Source organism: Alligator mississippiensis, chromosome 1 (genome assembly GCF_030867095.1).
Source record: "Alligator mississippiensis isolate rAllMis1 chromosome 1, rAllMis1, whole genome shotgun sequence".
Classification (NCBI taxonomy): domain Eukaryota; kingdom Metazoa; phylum Chordata; order Crocodylia; family Alligatoridae; genus Alligator; species Alligator mississippiensis.
In genome coordinates this window covers 102,834,773-102,850,608 of record NC_081824.1, presented here as the reverse complement: position 1 = coordinate 102,850,608, position 15,836 = coordinate 102,834,773, and the positions used below count along the sequence as shown (strand labels likewise).

The 15,836-nt window shown below is 41.4% G+C and overlaps 1 protein-coding gene across 1 annotated transcript in view; it reads right to left on the bottom strand.

Annotated features, from left to right (window-relative positions):
- SLC35F1 (solute carrier family 35 member F1) overlaps positions 1-15,836 on the bottom strand; it is a 458,666-nt gene that overhangs the window by 158,334 nt on the left and 284,496 nt on the right. The gene's annotated exons all lie outside the window — the stretch shown is intronic.

Here is a 15,836-nt window from a genome sequence, read left to right as displayed (position 1 = left end):
TGTCCTCAGCTATTAAGATGAGGAAGGATGGGACAACAGATAGTCTGAGTGCTTCAGATATGACTAGCTGTCTTTAAGGAACTCTTACCCTACAACCCTGAAACTATAAATTTCCTGAAATACTGTGCCCAAATAAACTCACCATCCACAAGAGGCTTGTCTATCAAACATGAATTTATCAGTTTTGTTTCCATGGCAACAGCTCTGAAAAGGCTATCCCACATGGACTAACTACACCAATGTTCATAGTGAGATATTTAATGCATCAAAGCTACATAAATTATTATTTCATTGCTTACATTTTAATTAAAAAGGATTAGATTTAACTTTTGTTAGTTTCGGTAGAGCTGGAGGATTCAAAAGCTAATCAGAATTTTCTACATCAATGAATTCCCTGGCTGAAAAAGTAAACTTTTTTTTTTCTCAAAACGTACCTAGATGAAATGCTCTTATTGTAGATTATACATAAAGCAAAACCTTTTTCTGCTTGTGTAATTTCATTCCAGTTTTGTTCCTATTTGAGATATAAAGCTCACCTCTTGGTGATAGAGTTAAATGGCAGTTTTGTAACAAAACTAATGTACTAAATGCAGCACAGTAGTTACTGTTTCTCTCTCCTCCTGCTCAGACACAAACATGCATGCCCCTCTCCTCCACCCCACTCCTCCTGAGATCATAAAATATTTGATCTGTGGCTCGCTGGATCATTCAGATAAAGGCCTGAGGAACAACCTCATAGTTTGGCTTTATGGTAGCATTTTGGTTACAAATAAGAGGCCTTGTACAACCTGCATTTGTTGGTCTGGTGTAGGACCCTGCCCCACTGTATTTTAATTCATCCTCTTAGAAATAGCAAGCAAACTGCATCTGTATTGGTCCATATCTGAATACATATTTTTTGACGCTATAGAAGCTGAATGGGTAGGAAGGGAGGGAGGTCTGATTCATAAGGAGAAAGAGTGCTTGAGTAGGGCTTTAGAGAAACTGGTAGAGCCCCTCTGAGCAGTAAGGTAGGGCTTTCTATTCATAGGGGGGACACAAGCAGAAAAATGGTTTTGGAGAAAAACAGACAAAGAAGCTGAGGCTGCCAGTACTGAAGTCCGTATACTCTGAGACAGGAAGGAGAGGCAGTGTTGTGAAGGGCTTTGATAGTGGGGGCAAAGAGCATAAATATTGTGCAGTGGAAAATGTTGGAGTCCATGGAGAGATCTTAGTGATCCTAGACTAGTATAAATTCATCAAACTAAGCTGGAGACCAAAGATCATGCCATCAAATCTGTTCCATATTTCATTTATCTAATGGTCCAGTCTCAGGTCATGCTGAACTCCACCCATTCACAGCTTTCCTCTAGTCAAAGTTTAAGTCTTAACCTCACTTACTATTGCTTCTCATCTCAGTTTATTATCTGTCTGTCTGTCTCCCTGGGCCAACCAGCTCAGTATCCTCAGATAAGGAAAACCCACCCCAAGTATATTAGGTCTGCAAGGTTACTCGGAGCAGAAACATGAAAGTAACATTCTTTTGGTGCACTGATAGATACACATGCAAAACTTGAATTATTCTCTGCTGCATTTCAATTTCAGATCCATTCAAACTCATTCACATATTTGGTCACACTTATTTGAACTTTGAAAGTAAAGACACTCTTGTGCTCACATTTCTATCAGACATGTCCTCAAGAAAGGGTGAAGTCTATCAGAGCAAGGGGATGTCTAGTTCTTCCATTATGTAAAAGAGTGTCTTGGTGGCTTGACTCGCTCAGCAATTTTATACTGACTCAAGGAGTTTGCAAGAGGAATTTGATACATACTGAGCACATCTACATGTGCAATGAATGCAGCTGAATAAACTCCAACAGAGTTTATTGCTTCTGGGTGCTGTGTTTGCATGTGTGCCTGGGACCACAGCAAGTTGAGCGGAGCAGCCCTGGTTGGCAAGGGATCTGGGGGAGTCAGCTTGTCAGCCCAGGGCTGTTCCGACCCAGTGCAGTGTGCTGGGAAGGGGCTGGCTGGGGTATGAGGGTATTTCAGTGTGAGCCTAGCTGGCAGGCAGCTCCTGCACTGAAGCACCCTTGTGCCCCAGCCGGCCCCATCAGCATCTACATGTGTGTTGCAGCATACTAAATGATGTTGTAGAATAGTACTTGTCTGATAGTACTATCGTATGGTAGAGTTAATTAGTTTACTCCAAACTAGTAGTACCATGTGTGTAGATAGTGACATTTTACTGTGGAGCTAGTTAGTTAGCCCTGCAGTAAATGTCTCATGCAGACATGCCTACAGTTACCTGTAACATTCTATGTATTTGTGGTATTGCTAGGGACAGTGACTCCACACTAACAGTGAAACTAAAACCCACTACTTATTCAACAACTAACCACCATGCACTTGAATTCTCTATCTGCAATGAATCTAGACCTTATGAGAACATAACTTTTAAAATATGCTCCTGACTCTTGCCCCAATGCAGCTAAAAGGAGGTGGTCTGGCTTTATGCGCTGTCTGCCAAGTACTAAACTTGTTCCTGTAAGCAGTCTCATTGCCTGAGAAAAGTATCCTGAGGGAAATGTGACTGCAGTTGACAGCATTCAGGACAGATGGAAACTATGCAATATCATGCATCTCCTGCATGGTCTTAGTGATGTCCTGACTCGGGGGAAGCTGTTAAACTGACAAGTCCTCCAGAAAATGGCCCTCAGCATTCTCTGCTGATGGATGGAGATGTCTTTTATATTGTCAGTCTTCAAAGTAGCTCTCTGAAAGGCTCTGATTTCTATAAGCTGTCATACTGTTGGCATTTTAATGCTCAAAGGGATTATATATGGTGCCAAAGGGCAATATGCCAAATGCTCTCCACAGGGGTACAAAATTGCCCGTGTGACATCTGCACCTTTAGACCCCAGCTCTGCTGGCCAACTTAGGAAGCTAACTCACACCTGAAGAAGTAGTTTGCAGAAGAACAAAGATAGGTTCTATACGTCCTTACTGCATATAGCCTCCCCTTCCTTTTCTCCTCTCTGAGCCTGCTGGGACCAAGGTGCTGGTTTGTATGAAAATCACTCATACTGCTAAGTAAATATCTCTTAGTATTTTGGGCAGAAGGTGTGACCTAATAAAATAAAGCATGGACTCTCTGGTGTGGGCTGCCACCTGGTATAAGTACATTTTATCATACAAAATGTTTGCAGTCCATGGGCAACTTCTACCTATGTGAGTTTGTCTAACAATATATTAACAGGGGTACTTTTGGACCATAACCCCCAGAAGCTTCTCTTAGCTCAACACTTTATGTCCATGACTTAGTTGCACCTACCTGACACTTTTGGTATATGTGGTATGGGCACAGACACTTCTTATACCTGGTTACAGAATCACAGAAGAGTGGGTCCTCCAGTCAAACCCCCTTGCAATGAGGCAGGATCAACAGAACCTGAACAGATATTTGTCTAACTGGTTCTTAAAAACATCTGATGAGGAATATTCCACAGTCTCCTTTGCTGATGCAGTGGTTGACTTTGATGGCAAAGTGCTTTCAAAGTTTAGCTCAAGAGGATTGTCTTGATGATGTAATTACTCCAAGCCTAAACAATTTAGAGAGGGGGGGGGAAACACACTTTTCCTATCAGCTTTCACAATCTCTGAAATGTTTACTCTCAAAAAGCTGCTCAATGTGATATTTACTGAAAAGCTGGCAAAATTAAGAAGTAACAGAAGTCATTGCTAATGAAGGAGTTATTTTAGAAAGTTTCTTGAAAGGAAATATTTGTTCAGCTTTGCTGTCTCTATTAGATAACATTGTCAGTCCAAAATTTACAATCAGCTCTTCAATGAAGAGGCCTCATTTAGTTTACACAACTAGAAGAATCCACCCACACAAATGTGAAGTCCTGTAAGCAAAACTGAAAAAAGCACTGAAGATCCTAGAACTGAATGCTTTAGATATGGTTACTCCTAATCAACACCATTTACTTCTGCTTTATTCCTCCTATGGAATGAAAACTGCTGTGGGTGGATTTTGAAAAGGGGGGGAAGGTGCCACTGGCATATATAACACAACACATTTTCTCCAGGTAAAGAGAAACTACAAGATTTACTAGTAAGCGAGGGGCCTGGTGCTATATTGGAATGTGCACTAATTTGCTAGATTATATATTAGGCTTAAAAGAACACAATAAACAAGGCAAAGATAATCAAAACATATTATTAGTTTTATAGTCAATATAGTTAAATGTACATCTCTTATTCAGATTTGTAAAACAAAATCTAGCCTTCTTTCTTGAGTATCTTGTCAGTGCATCCATCATTTCACTGTCAATCACTTCCATACCTGAGTTAAAGTTTACCTGAAATAATGTTACCAAACCTGAATTAAGGTTTTTAGCTAAGACTAAAAACAGTCTGCAAGACTGTAAAACAGAAGAGAGATAGTATCAGGAATGGCTAATAGACAACAACATTTCAGAAGGAAGGATAACTTAATTAAAGGAATATCAAGACTGTTAAGAAGGAGAGAGGGTCATTAGCAGCTAAGATTAGCAGGAATCAGGTACATTATAATGAGCCATAAAGTCAACTGATTCCCTCAGCACCACCTGAATAGAAGTGCTGCTGTATGGTCCAGGCACTTGGCTTTAAAGTTTGGGTAAAGTAGGAATCAAAGGGGGGTGGGTACAACTGCACTCTAGATCCACCCTGATAACTGCACAGCATCTTAACATAGTAACCCTGCTTTCCACATTTTCTCTGTTCTATAGCCAGGGTGGAGGTGCTCATTTCTGTCACTTTGCAATTCAACACCTGTCTCTCTTCCAGTTTGATGAAAATTTGATGAAAAAGGTCTTGCTTTTTCTGGAACTGCTGTTTATTTGTGTTCCAAGAAACTAACCACCCCACCAAATATTGTTCAAAACCTCAGGTCAAACCTTGAAAATGGTTGAAATACAGCAGGGGTATCAAACATCTGGCCTGTGGACTAGATCTGGCTTGGGGAACCATTCCATCCAGCCTTCAGGCTCCTGGAAGTTGAGGGGCATGGCCTGCCACAGATTCGGGGCCCCTGAACCCTAATGGACATTGCCATCAGTGGCAAGTCCTTGGACTTGTGCTGCTACCTAAATGCAGACCTGTATTGCCACCTGCCTCCAGAACATGGACCTGTGCTGCCACCTGAATGCAGATCTGATGCAGCAGTTGCTCCATGAATTAGGCCTGGGGGGAACCTCCATGGTCCAGATGTGTCCTGGGGCCTGGGACCCAGGGTGTGTTTGTCACCCTTAGTATATATTATTCAAGGAAGAATGGAATAAAAAACAATTTAGCGATATATTACTACAGATTCTTTTGAAGAAACTTCACCCTAGCAGACTACCTTTCAATACTGCAATTCACAGAATACACACGGAGCCATAACTTCATCAAACAGTGGAAAAAATGGAAACAGAAATAGAGACATGACATACTGAAAACCCAATGAGAAATGCATCTACAATGAAAGTGACAGTAAAGATTAAAAATGAATCACAATTTCTACTTCATTGTTTAAAATATTAAGAAATATGGAAAAGATACATTCCTCACACTTCTGACAAAATATAAGATCTATTAGAAGGATGAAAAGCTGAGCATTTGGGAAAGAGGTTGAGAGAAGCAGTAGATAGTGTCTTACAACTAGTACTACACAGCTACCGAACACTAAGAAATGATCTGGTGCTATAATATCACATGGACATATGAGACAGAGGTTCACTGTGACTATGATATCCTGCCTGAGGTAGATATGTATGAGCATCCTGCTTAATATTGGCAATACTAATATAACATTTTATATTAGTAAGGCTTATTGACATTAAATATTTAACCTAGAATTTGGAGCACATGTACTTACAATCCTTTCTATTTTGAAGCTCTAGGTTCTCATATTTGCTTCAGACATAATCGTAAGTGAAAAACTGTCTGTGTTTGTAATTGTATTGCAATGGCCCCTGTCTCTTAGACTGTCCCTTTCTTTCCATTGGGAGGCCAACCCCTGACTCCCCAGTCTGAAAAATGGAGCATGTATCCTGAGAATTGAAAATGACCAGTTGCTGTGGTTGCTTTTTAATTCTGAGAATAGTAACTATATTATAAATAATTGCATCACTCTAAAAAGACAACACCTGTCTACATAGACTTAAGTACAAGAATGGGCAGATTCAGGATCGCAGTGAGGAGAGCTCACAGAGCATATGGCACACAGCTGAAAAGACCCCATCTCTGTGAGCCTGTATGTGAGTGATCTCGGATCTTGCTAGCTGGTCAAAGTGAGGTCTAGATGGAGCCCCTTTCATGTAACTCCAGGGCTCAGAAGGTGAGTGCCACTGATGTCTGCCCCTCCTCCCTTCTCTGTCTGAATTCAGCAGCAGAGGAAAAGGGAAAGAGGTGGGCAATGCTCTGCCCTTGCCTTCATGCAGCTCTGGAGCTACCACCCTTCATGTTTTTCCTCTGTCACTGAATTCAGAAGGTGAGGGGAGGAATGTGTGTGTGTGTGGGGGGGGGGGGGGGGAAGGCTGGGAGCAAGGAGGGGAAGTGTGAATAGCAGCAATGCTCACACCCTAGGATCTGGAGTTGTACGAAAGCAGGGACTCCAGCCAGACCCTGCACCAAGCAGCTGGTGAGCTGAGAGCTCACAAAACATGTGGAACTCCAGCGCTGACATTACATTGAGCTCAGATAGCTCACTGTGCATGAGCCACACATCGATGCCACCCCTGAGTACAAGTTTGAAAGCTGAACAGCTGAATGCTGAACAGACACCAAAATCTCAGTCCAACTGACTTGTGCATCTCTCAGCGAAATAAATAGGGAGCTAATTCTTCCATGGAGTCAATGGAAGATATTTGTTCTGTTCCAATTGAGCACAATTTTTAGTAAAGTTAATGGAAATAACAGCATATTCTCTAAAGGAAAGTTGTAGGTAAACATCCGAGCTTTTGCTTTCTTGTTAGCATCTTGGGAGTTTCATGGTGCTCTATTACAAAAAGGTTTTGAAAAGTGAACTCTTCATTTTGAAAGAAAAGAGAACTTTATTTGAGATATCATTCTATTCTTTGCAAAAATACTATAGTAAAAACCACAGTCATTTGTCATCTTTGAAAATGCTGAAGGGGATGTTGTTCTGAGATTATGACTTGAAGTTTTATCTTGAAACAATGATACATTGTTTTCTTTGGTGTGTCATTTCCTTTAAAGAAACCTGTAAGCATTGTTTTCTTTTTCTTTGTCAGTTTTGTCTCAGTACACTGTAGAGAAATATCCTCCTAATAAAGGCAGGCGCTTGTGTGTCTTAAAAAAAAAAAAAAGAAAAGAAAAGAAAAAAATACTCCCTCCACGCACGCACGCACGCACGCACGCACGCACAAAATCCCTATTAAATCAACTGTGACTAGATTCCCAAATTTCTAATATGCAATTCAAAAACTTCCTGGCACAGGTGAAAAAAGCAGGCATTTCTTAAGAGAGCGAATCTCATTTCACTCCACATTGTCTGTCTGCATAGGAAACAATTATTGTGATGATACAATAATCATTCACAATTTAGCAAATTTGATGCTGGAACGATCGTGTGAGGCAGGAATGTTTCTCCTGCTGTTTAGTAACATTAATTCAAACACCCAGACCCTACTTAAGGTCTTTGGGAGTCTTTCCACTAACTTCAGCATAGGCAGGATTTAACACTTTTGCCTAGTGCTGCCAGCAACAAGGACCAGGTTCAAGTGTCTAAGGTTTCCTCATAAAATTAACAAATACTCCAGCTCAAGCCCTACCTCAGAACCATTACACCTGCATGTAAGACAAGGGAAACTTCATATAGAGAAAAAGGAACATAGCACTAATTTGGGAATAAGCAACCAAAAAACAACTATATGCTTCCTTGAATAGTAAGTAACACACCCAAACCACAATATCTTAAGTAGTAGCCCTTTCACTCAGTTTCCCCATCTGTTGGAACAGAAGTGGGGATGGACAAGAGACACTTCCATGTAGTGATCCCTGGTAATGTCTCTGACAGCCAAGAGCTCCCAAATTGACAAAAATGTTACAGCGCAAAAAAGATAAAGATACAGACACTGTTTTTGTCATATGAAAGAAGGAACAGAAGTCAGACACCACGCACAACAATTTTGTTTCTTTCCTCTGGGCTCTTTCTGATTTTTTTTTTTTCAGAATTTTGAAAACTGGTCTCAAATCTTTACAAGCCATGTGCATCAGACCACAAGTGTACTCTAACAGCGGTTCTCGACTGGTACTGCACAGACCACCAGTAGGCTGTAGAGATGTTGCTGTTGAAATGTGATGGTAGGCAGGTGTATTGATGGGAATGTTCTTGTAGTACCCGGGATCATTATCCTGAGACACATCTCAACAGAATTAATTAGCCCAACTTCAGTGCCACACTAAGGTAGTTACACTATGCTAGTTGTCATTGGTGAGTTCCAGAGTTTAGCTCTCAAAAGTTGGCCATCCAATGTGTTACTTTTCTTTGGCTTCAACACTTCAGCTATGAGACCTATTTACCCTTAAGCTGAATCTCAGGGCAGCTGCTAGCATCTCTAGTGGGGTCACATCATTTGAGCTCATGAGCCAGCATGATCTTTCCCTCCTCACTGTTTACCATGTGCCCCCAAGGGATCTGTTGGATTTGTGAAGCAGCCCCAAGGCCTGTTCAGTGACATGGTTTACCCAGAAATCCAATGGAGGAGGACATCCTTGCTGTGATTTCCTCACCAGTTCTCCTTACCACAGATTTTCTTGCAGGCTGTATCAATTCAGAATTATAAAATGAAATCAGTTTGTCCCAGCTGTCCCTAGCGTAGGCGACTGGTAAGGGGATCACAGGGGTGCACATGCCCTCCCGATGGGGTTGGTGCTTCTCCTAACAGCCAACACTGATGCTGTCACTAGGGCTGATGCCCCCTCTGACAGGGCTCCCGACATCGGCGGCTTCTGCAGGTGCCCCCCCCAGATTCAGGAGGCACCAGTCACTCATGGTCTCTAGTGCACTAAAACACAATATTCTTTTCATGAGGGGCCTGATCCTATTTCTCTGAAGTCTGAGGAAGAAAATTCTGTGACTTCAGTTATCAGACCCTAGGGCTAGGCATAGAAATTACATAAACTGGTATAAGGGACTGGAAACCAATTCCAGTTTGCAACACAACAGAAGTTCAGTGTACATTAACTTCTTTCAAACTGGCCCAAACCAGTTTAAGATAAATTTGGATGGATGGGATGTAGTATCAGACTTAACTGATGTATATTAAATCATTTTATTGAACTTCTGTCCCAGATCCCCTCCAGATTCAAGTTAACTCACAGTCCCCTACCATTCCAGGATGCTTTGCACCTCCCCCGCAAGCCCCACCCCCTTTCAGGGATGGTGAGCTTGCATTGGATCAAGCTGTCTGCTCCAGCTGAACAGGGAGGCGTGCTCTAGCACCCCTCCCCACCCCTTCCAGCTGGGCCACTGCAGGTATGTGGCTGCATTTCCAGAGTCAAAAGTGAATGTCTGTTCACTTGTTTATTGGTTCAGTCTACACAGCTTAGAGTAACCTGCAAAGATTGAATTGATTTAGCATCAGGGTTTTTGAAGGCCTGTGTTTAGCCTAAGAGAGGGGGTAGATGTAAGCAGACAGCTAAGCTACAGGCATCCCTGAGACCTTATCCTTCCCAGACACTCACTCCTTCTGGGCTTAACTCTTCTGTCCTAGTTGCCCAGACTGGGCTAATATTTATTCCTTGTATTTTACACACAGGCACTTTGGAAGTATGACAGCATTAATATTTACAAATAGGATTAAAGATAACAACTTTATGAATTATTATTATGGCATTAGAATTATGCACTGGTACTAAAATGGTGACCTGAGTTTGAAGGGATGACTCATAGAAATATTCAAAGAAAAAAAAAATCTCTCTAGAAAGTCTGAAAATCTTGTAACCCACTCATTGATAGAGAATTTGTAAATTTCTGCCCTGAAGATGCATTCGTGGCAACAATGATTACACAGATTATGTGGATAATAATGCAGTTAAAGGAGGGGGAATGGCAAAAAGTTTAGGCCGTAACAATAATCGTAAAATTGAGAAAATGAACCTAAGCATTTCCATCTGCTGGAAAACCTTCTTCTCCCCTTGATTTTTTTTTACCTGATAGGTCTTACTCTAGTTGACACAAAGGACAAGTAAGAGAGTTACTTCCCATAGTAGCACCTGAACTCTGTAGATGCTGCCCCTTTTATAGCACTAACAGAAGCCAATAAAAGTGAAAAAAGAAAAAAATATGGACAAATGGGATTTTTTTTCCCATATAAGATAAACAGATTGTACTTACAAACCTGCACAAATGATAAGATCTTCCTAAGGGGTCTACTGCAAGTCTTGTGTACAGCTTGCAACTGGCTTCTGCAAAATGGGATGCTGCTGAGTCTTTGATTTAATGAAAACTTAGGGAGGCAATTCAATTCACTGCAGGGACCGCTTTGTTCTTTCATTATGATTCTTTTTTAATGAGAAAGGCGATTTCGAGGATAAACTCTATTCCTCTGAATTTTTACACTAATTACATACAAAGCACCATTCTGGCAGTGCAGGACTTATCTCCTTCAGGCAATACAGTTATCATCTTGTAACCACACTTCAAATCTCCCGTCTGAACACTGAAGCTACGTGCAGTGAATGTGTATTCCACTATGCTTGCTAGCAGCCTGAATTGATGAATGTTTAAAGATTCTGTAAATTGCAGGCAAAGACTGATGCTGGATAAAATCGGAGGTAACCCTTGCATTCAGTTTACAGAAGTAGGATCAGAAGTGTATTGTTTCAGCAAAAGCATTAACTTTTCCTCATTTGGGTGAGGAAGGTTGGGTCTGGTTTATAAAAAACACTTGAGAAGTTTATGTATTAGAAGAAAATGAGATGGAGCCATATACTAATTCTGCAGAAGACAGATATATCTTAACTGTACAGAAGATATACTGTGTGGAGTTCACTCTGTCAAACTCTACCTCAGAAACAGTTTATTTTGTGATAATCTCTTCAAGATAGAGAACCACTTCATCTTCAAATGAAGTCACAAAATAATCTCAGTGCAATGTTTTGATACTGTGGACCAAAGTTCTGTTCTTTTCTGTTCAGATCTTTTAATTGTGCCCATCATGGTGGTTCCTGGGCATTTTCTGGCACTGTATTATTAGATGCAACTATAGCAGCTGGCTTGTGATATTGTGATATTCTCAAAAGCATGCTTTCTTTCATCTGCAAAATCATTGCCAAAATTGGAATGACACATCACCATCACAATTCTGCTACACATTGGTTTCATAGTTTCATAGTTTCTTGGGTCAGAAGGGAACTGAACAGATCATCAAGTCCGACCCCCTGCCCTGGGTGCAATTAACATGAAGCAATAAACTCTGGAGCAGTTTGAGCTGGAGTAAACTACTCCTGGGCCTAGCATCTACACATAGGCCTGAGACAGCGGCAATTTGAACCAGGGCAAAGCAGGCCTGGGCCGGCAGGAGGTACAGGGGTCAGCCCAGGGCTCTAGGTGGTTGGTGTTGGGCAGTATTGGGGCTGGCTGGGGCATGAGGGTGCAAAAAGAGTGGAGTCGTGTGGCTAGGCAGCCGGCAAGAGTCTGGCCCCCAGCTGAATGGGTTGACCAGGCACAATTTACACCAGCAGTCAGCACCTACACATGCATTAAACTGTAGTAAATTACCCTGGCATAAGATAGTACTGTCCCCAACAATACTATCTTACTGTGGCATTATTTAGTTTACTGTGGCCTAATACCGTCACACGTGTAGATGGTGACTCTTTACTCTACAACTAATTAGTCTACTGTATAGTTAAGCACACATGTAGATGTGGTCATGAAGTAGCTATTCTGCTTTAAATCCACACCCTACCTTAATCAGAATTAACTTCTTTCCGCAAGCTCTAGAAAACCTCTCCCATCCTCCCTTTTCTCTCCTCTTGACTGCTGCAATGGAAAGAGGGCAACTTTTCACTTGTTCAGCACTCCTGTGTAGCCTGAGCTGTGTCAGAAAATAGAGACAGTGCTCCTTTGAACAATGCTCCATTTATTCTTCTAGAGGTCTAGTGAACTGAGAGGCACTGTAGACTCCATGTAAGCTATATACAGGAAAAGTTATCACTGCTATAAGGAATCGACAAACGTGGATGCCTACTTAGATATGCTCCTTATTGCTCTGGGCTCATCCTAGGTTCTTTTAACATTTACATTATTATTGCATGGCACTCAATGTTCAGATTTTACTGCTGCCACCTGGATCAGAAAGAGGGTTTTTTTGGTTTTTCAGTACAGTCTGTATCATGTGATCTTTGTTGCAGGATCTTCATGATTTATTCTAATTACATGATACAACAGGATGGGAATGTTACCTTCTCTAGGAACAGAGGGAAAATACACTTTTCAGACAGCATGCGAGCCAGGGATTTGTGCAGCAGCTGTCTAATACAGCAGTTCCCAAACTCTGACAGATTGTGCACCAGTAATTTAAAATGATACAACCTTAAGCACCACCAGCAAATTTTTGTCATATAAAGTAATGATAATAAATCTGTTAATGGGTACCACTGACAAGTTGTCTGTATACCACTGGTGGTACCCGTACCACAGTTTGGGAACTGCTGGACTCTAATCTAAAACTGAAAGGAAGAGAACTGGCAAATCACAGTGATAAAAAGGTTATTTTTTTGCCATTTTCCCTGCCAACCCATATCCATTATGTTCAGGGCCAGGATTCCTCTCTGCAAGTATGTATTTATAACTTACTAAACAGCTGCCAAGGCAAAATGCACCTGATGAAAATGAAAATTGGCTAAGCCCTGAAATATTTGGTCCCTTGTGTGGCTGAGAAGTAGGCAGGAGGACTAGAGTGTGCAAGGCTATATGTATTTCTTGGTATAGCAAGAATAGCTGACAATGATGAGCCCTCTGGGAAAATACCCCCTCCTCTGAGAGGAAAAAAAAGAAAACAAAATGAAAAAAACCTAAAAGAGAGAAAGTTTGGATTCATATTTGTTATCTCTCTTCTCATGGACAATGTGGAATTAAACATATTCCCTGGATATCACATCCGTTTCTGGGCTATGGCTAAAGAATATAAATAAAAGAGTCATCTCTGTTTAGGGGAGGGGAAACTTCAGCTTTGAAAGGATAGGATCCTCAAATCCTCCAAAAGCAATCCCTCCAGGAATCATCCACCATTGAACTGAAGACACTTCTAGATTGGAATTGCAATTGCTTACACAATATACAGCAACTTCATCCAAAATTTAAGGTAAGAAATGGAAAAGAAAAATTTTATTGAAACTGCAAGAAATAGCTAAGCTAGCACATGGTAATTATGCAAATTGGATTGGCTAGGCAACAAGATCTATCATTGCTCCTATTTATTGTTTAGATTACAGAAGTACCCACTGCATGACAGGCACACTTCAAATACAGATACAGACATAACTCTTGCCCCAGAGAATGTGAAACTGAAAAAGGCAAACTCATAATCATGGAAAAAAGCACCACAGAATTTTAAATGATTTTAGACTGTCAGGATTTCAGTACTGAATTTTATTTGAATAAAAACAGGAGGCATTTCAAATTAAAGGTAAAAACCTAGATCCTGTTTCACTGCTAAGATGTTGGAGTGGCAATTATAGGGTTTTTAAGTGTTAAAATGACTAGACACCGTTCTGCTTTTCCCTGTGCAACAGCTTGAATTCTATTAAAATATCTCATTGCATTATATGCCTCTAATTTTGCCTTATGCATCTGAACTTGGCTTACTATCCTCCTTGGAAATGATCCCAGCTATTGAACGAGACATCTAAATCCACTGTGCTCCACTGCAAGCAGATTTTGCCACAGAGGTGCATAAATGTGCGGCAATTCCTTGAAACAAAACTCAGCAAAAAACCAACAATGTGATTGTTTGGAAGTGACAGTGCCCCACCTCTTACCCAAGAGCCTAGTAGTCAAGGCACTTGCCCAGGACCCAGAAGCTCCACACTCTAAGCCCACCTCTCACCCATCACTTAAAACAGTGCCTAACCAGAAGCAGCAGGACTGAGAGTACTCTCTTCCTCTCCTGCTGAAGCTGGCCCACTGGGTAGTCAAGAGGGGAAGATTCTTGGGGCCAAAAAGCCAACACCCCTGCCCCCCAACAGAAGAAGCCTAACTCAGGTCCAGGGAGATGGGCACTGCCCTGAAAGGAGGTAACCCTTGCGCCTCCACATTAAATTGTCATTGGACAAAAGACTGAAACATGTTGGTAGCAGAGAATGGGCTTCTTCACTTGGTGGTTCAACTGAAACTCCCTTCTAGTGGGGTTGTAATATATGCCAGTGCTGCATTATTTCACAAGACTAGTGGTAATCCTAATTACAGTAATCCTACACATAGAAAATGCCTGTCGGAAGGCTTTAACTGGAATCCTTAACAGGAAGGAGGGAGTGTGTGCCTGTTTGGACAGAGGAAAATAAAACATGATGGATTCTTACTAGTGAACCCCAAAGCTTCTGATTTTTATTTCTGAAAAACAGAGACCATGCGTGACCAGCTTTTGGTCATTAGCCTACCTGGGCTTCTGGGACCCCAGCCTTCTCACTCTCTCCCTTGTCGATTTTTTCCTGAAATCATGCTACTCCTTGGACATCTTTGACCATGCATGCAGCTTATAAAGAAGGGTGGAATGGGCATTATTATTATTGGTGATGCATATTTTTTCAGATCACTGTGTGCAAGAGAGGCTCCTCTCACTTACAGCCAGGTAGCTCCATAGGCAAGTGCCTGCCTTCTGGGTGTGTCTACATGTGCTTTAAGGTGCATTTTCTGTTAAATTTAAATTCAGTACCTCCAATGTGAGGTACTAAAGAAATGTGCATTAGGTTATCTTAATGCACAGTAACAAATACTCACAGGTTTTAAGTGATGCTTAATGCCCAGTAGCCTATTTTTCTGTGCATAATCACATGATTTTTTTTTTAGGTGATGCTGTAATGTGCAGCAAAATAGACTACTATGCATTAAAGCGCACATATAGCGGCAACCTCTGTTACCAAAGTGTAATCCAGGATAGTGTCGTTATTTGCAGTGGCATCACTCCGAATTTCATCAGTAAAAATGATGCATTTGGCATTCCATAGTCATTTGATAAAAAGAAGGGGCCAGAACAGGGTGGGGTCCATCTTGCTGGATCACAGAATGAGGTTCCCTCTTGCTTGCTCTCCTTCTGGCTTCAGTAATCTTTCCCTCTTGGCTGCACAGTAAGACAGCTTCAACAAAGAGGCTGGAGAATACTTCCCATCCAGCCTAGTGGTCAGGCTACACTGTTGGTATATATAAGGTATGGGTTCAAATCCCCTGAGATCAAGGAAATCCTAAAACCCAAGTTTTCCACATTCTTGGCAAGCTACTTATGGATGAAGCACATTTCCTTTACAGTGAAGTAACTGTACTACCTCTTAAGCAGACATACTGATTCAGGTAAACACCTGCCTGCTCGTGTTTCTTTTCTTAAGCCATCACAACTGGACACAGGGATCTTAGTGTGTGCTAAGGCTCTCTCTTCAGAGAGTAAGGGAGCTATGTGCTTCATTACGTGAAACACGTGAGATTGGTCATATTACTTTGGAACAAGCAGATGCTAAGTTGAGGTCTTCCTAGAGGCAAAACAGGATCTGGCTCAAAGGGACTCTTTGAATGAATGAAAATGGAGAAAGTGCCCTGCTAACAATAAAGTAATGCACAGTCAGAAGAACCTGCAATACTGTTATAA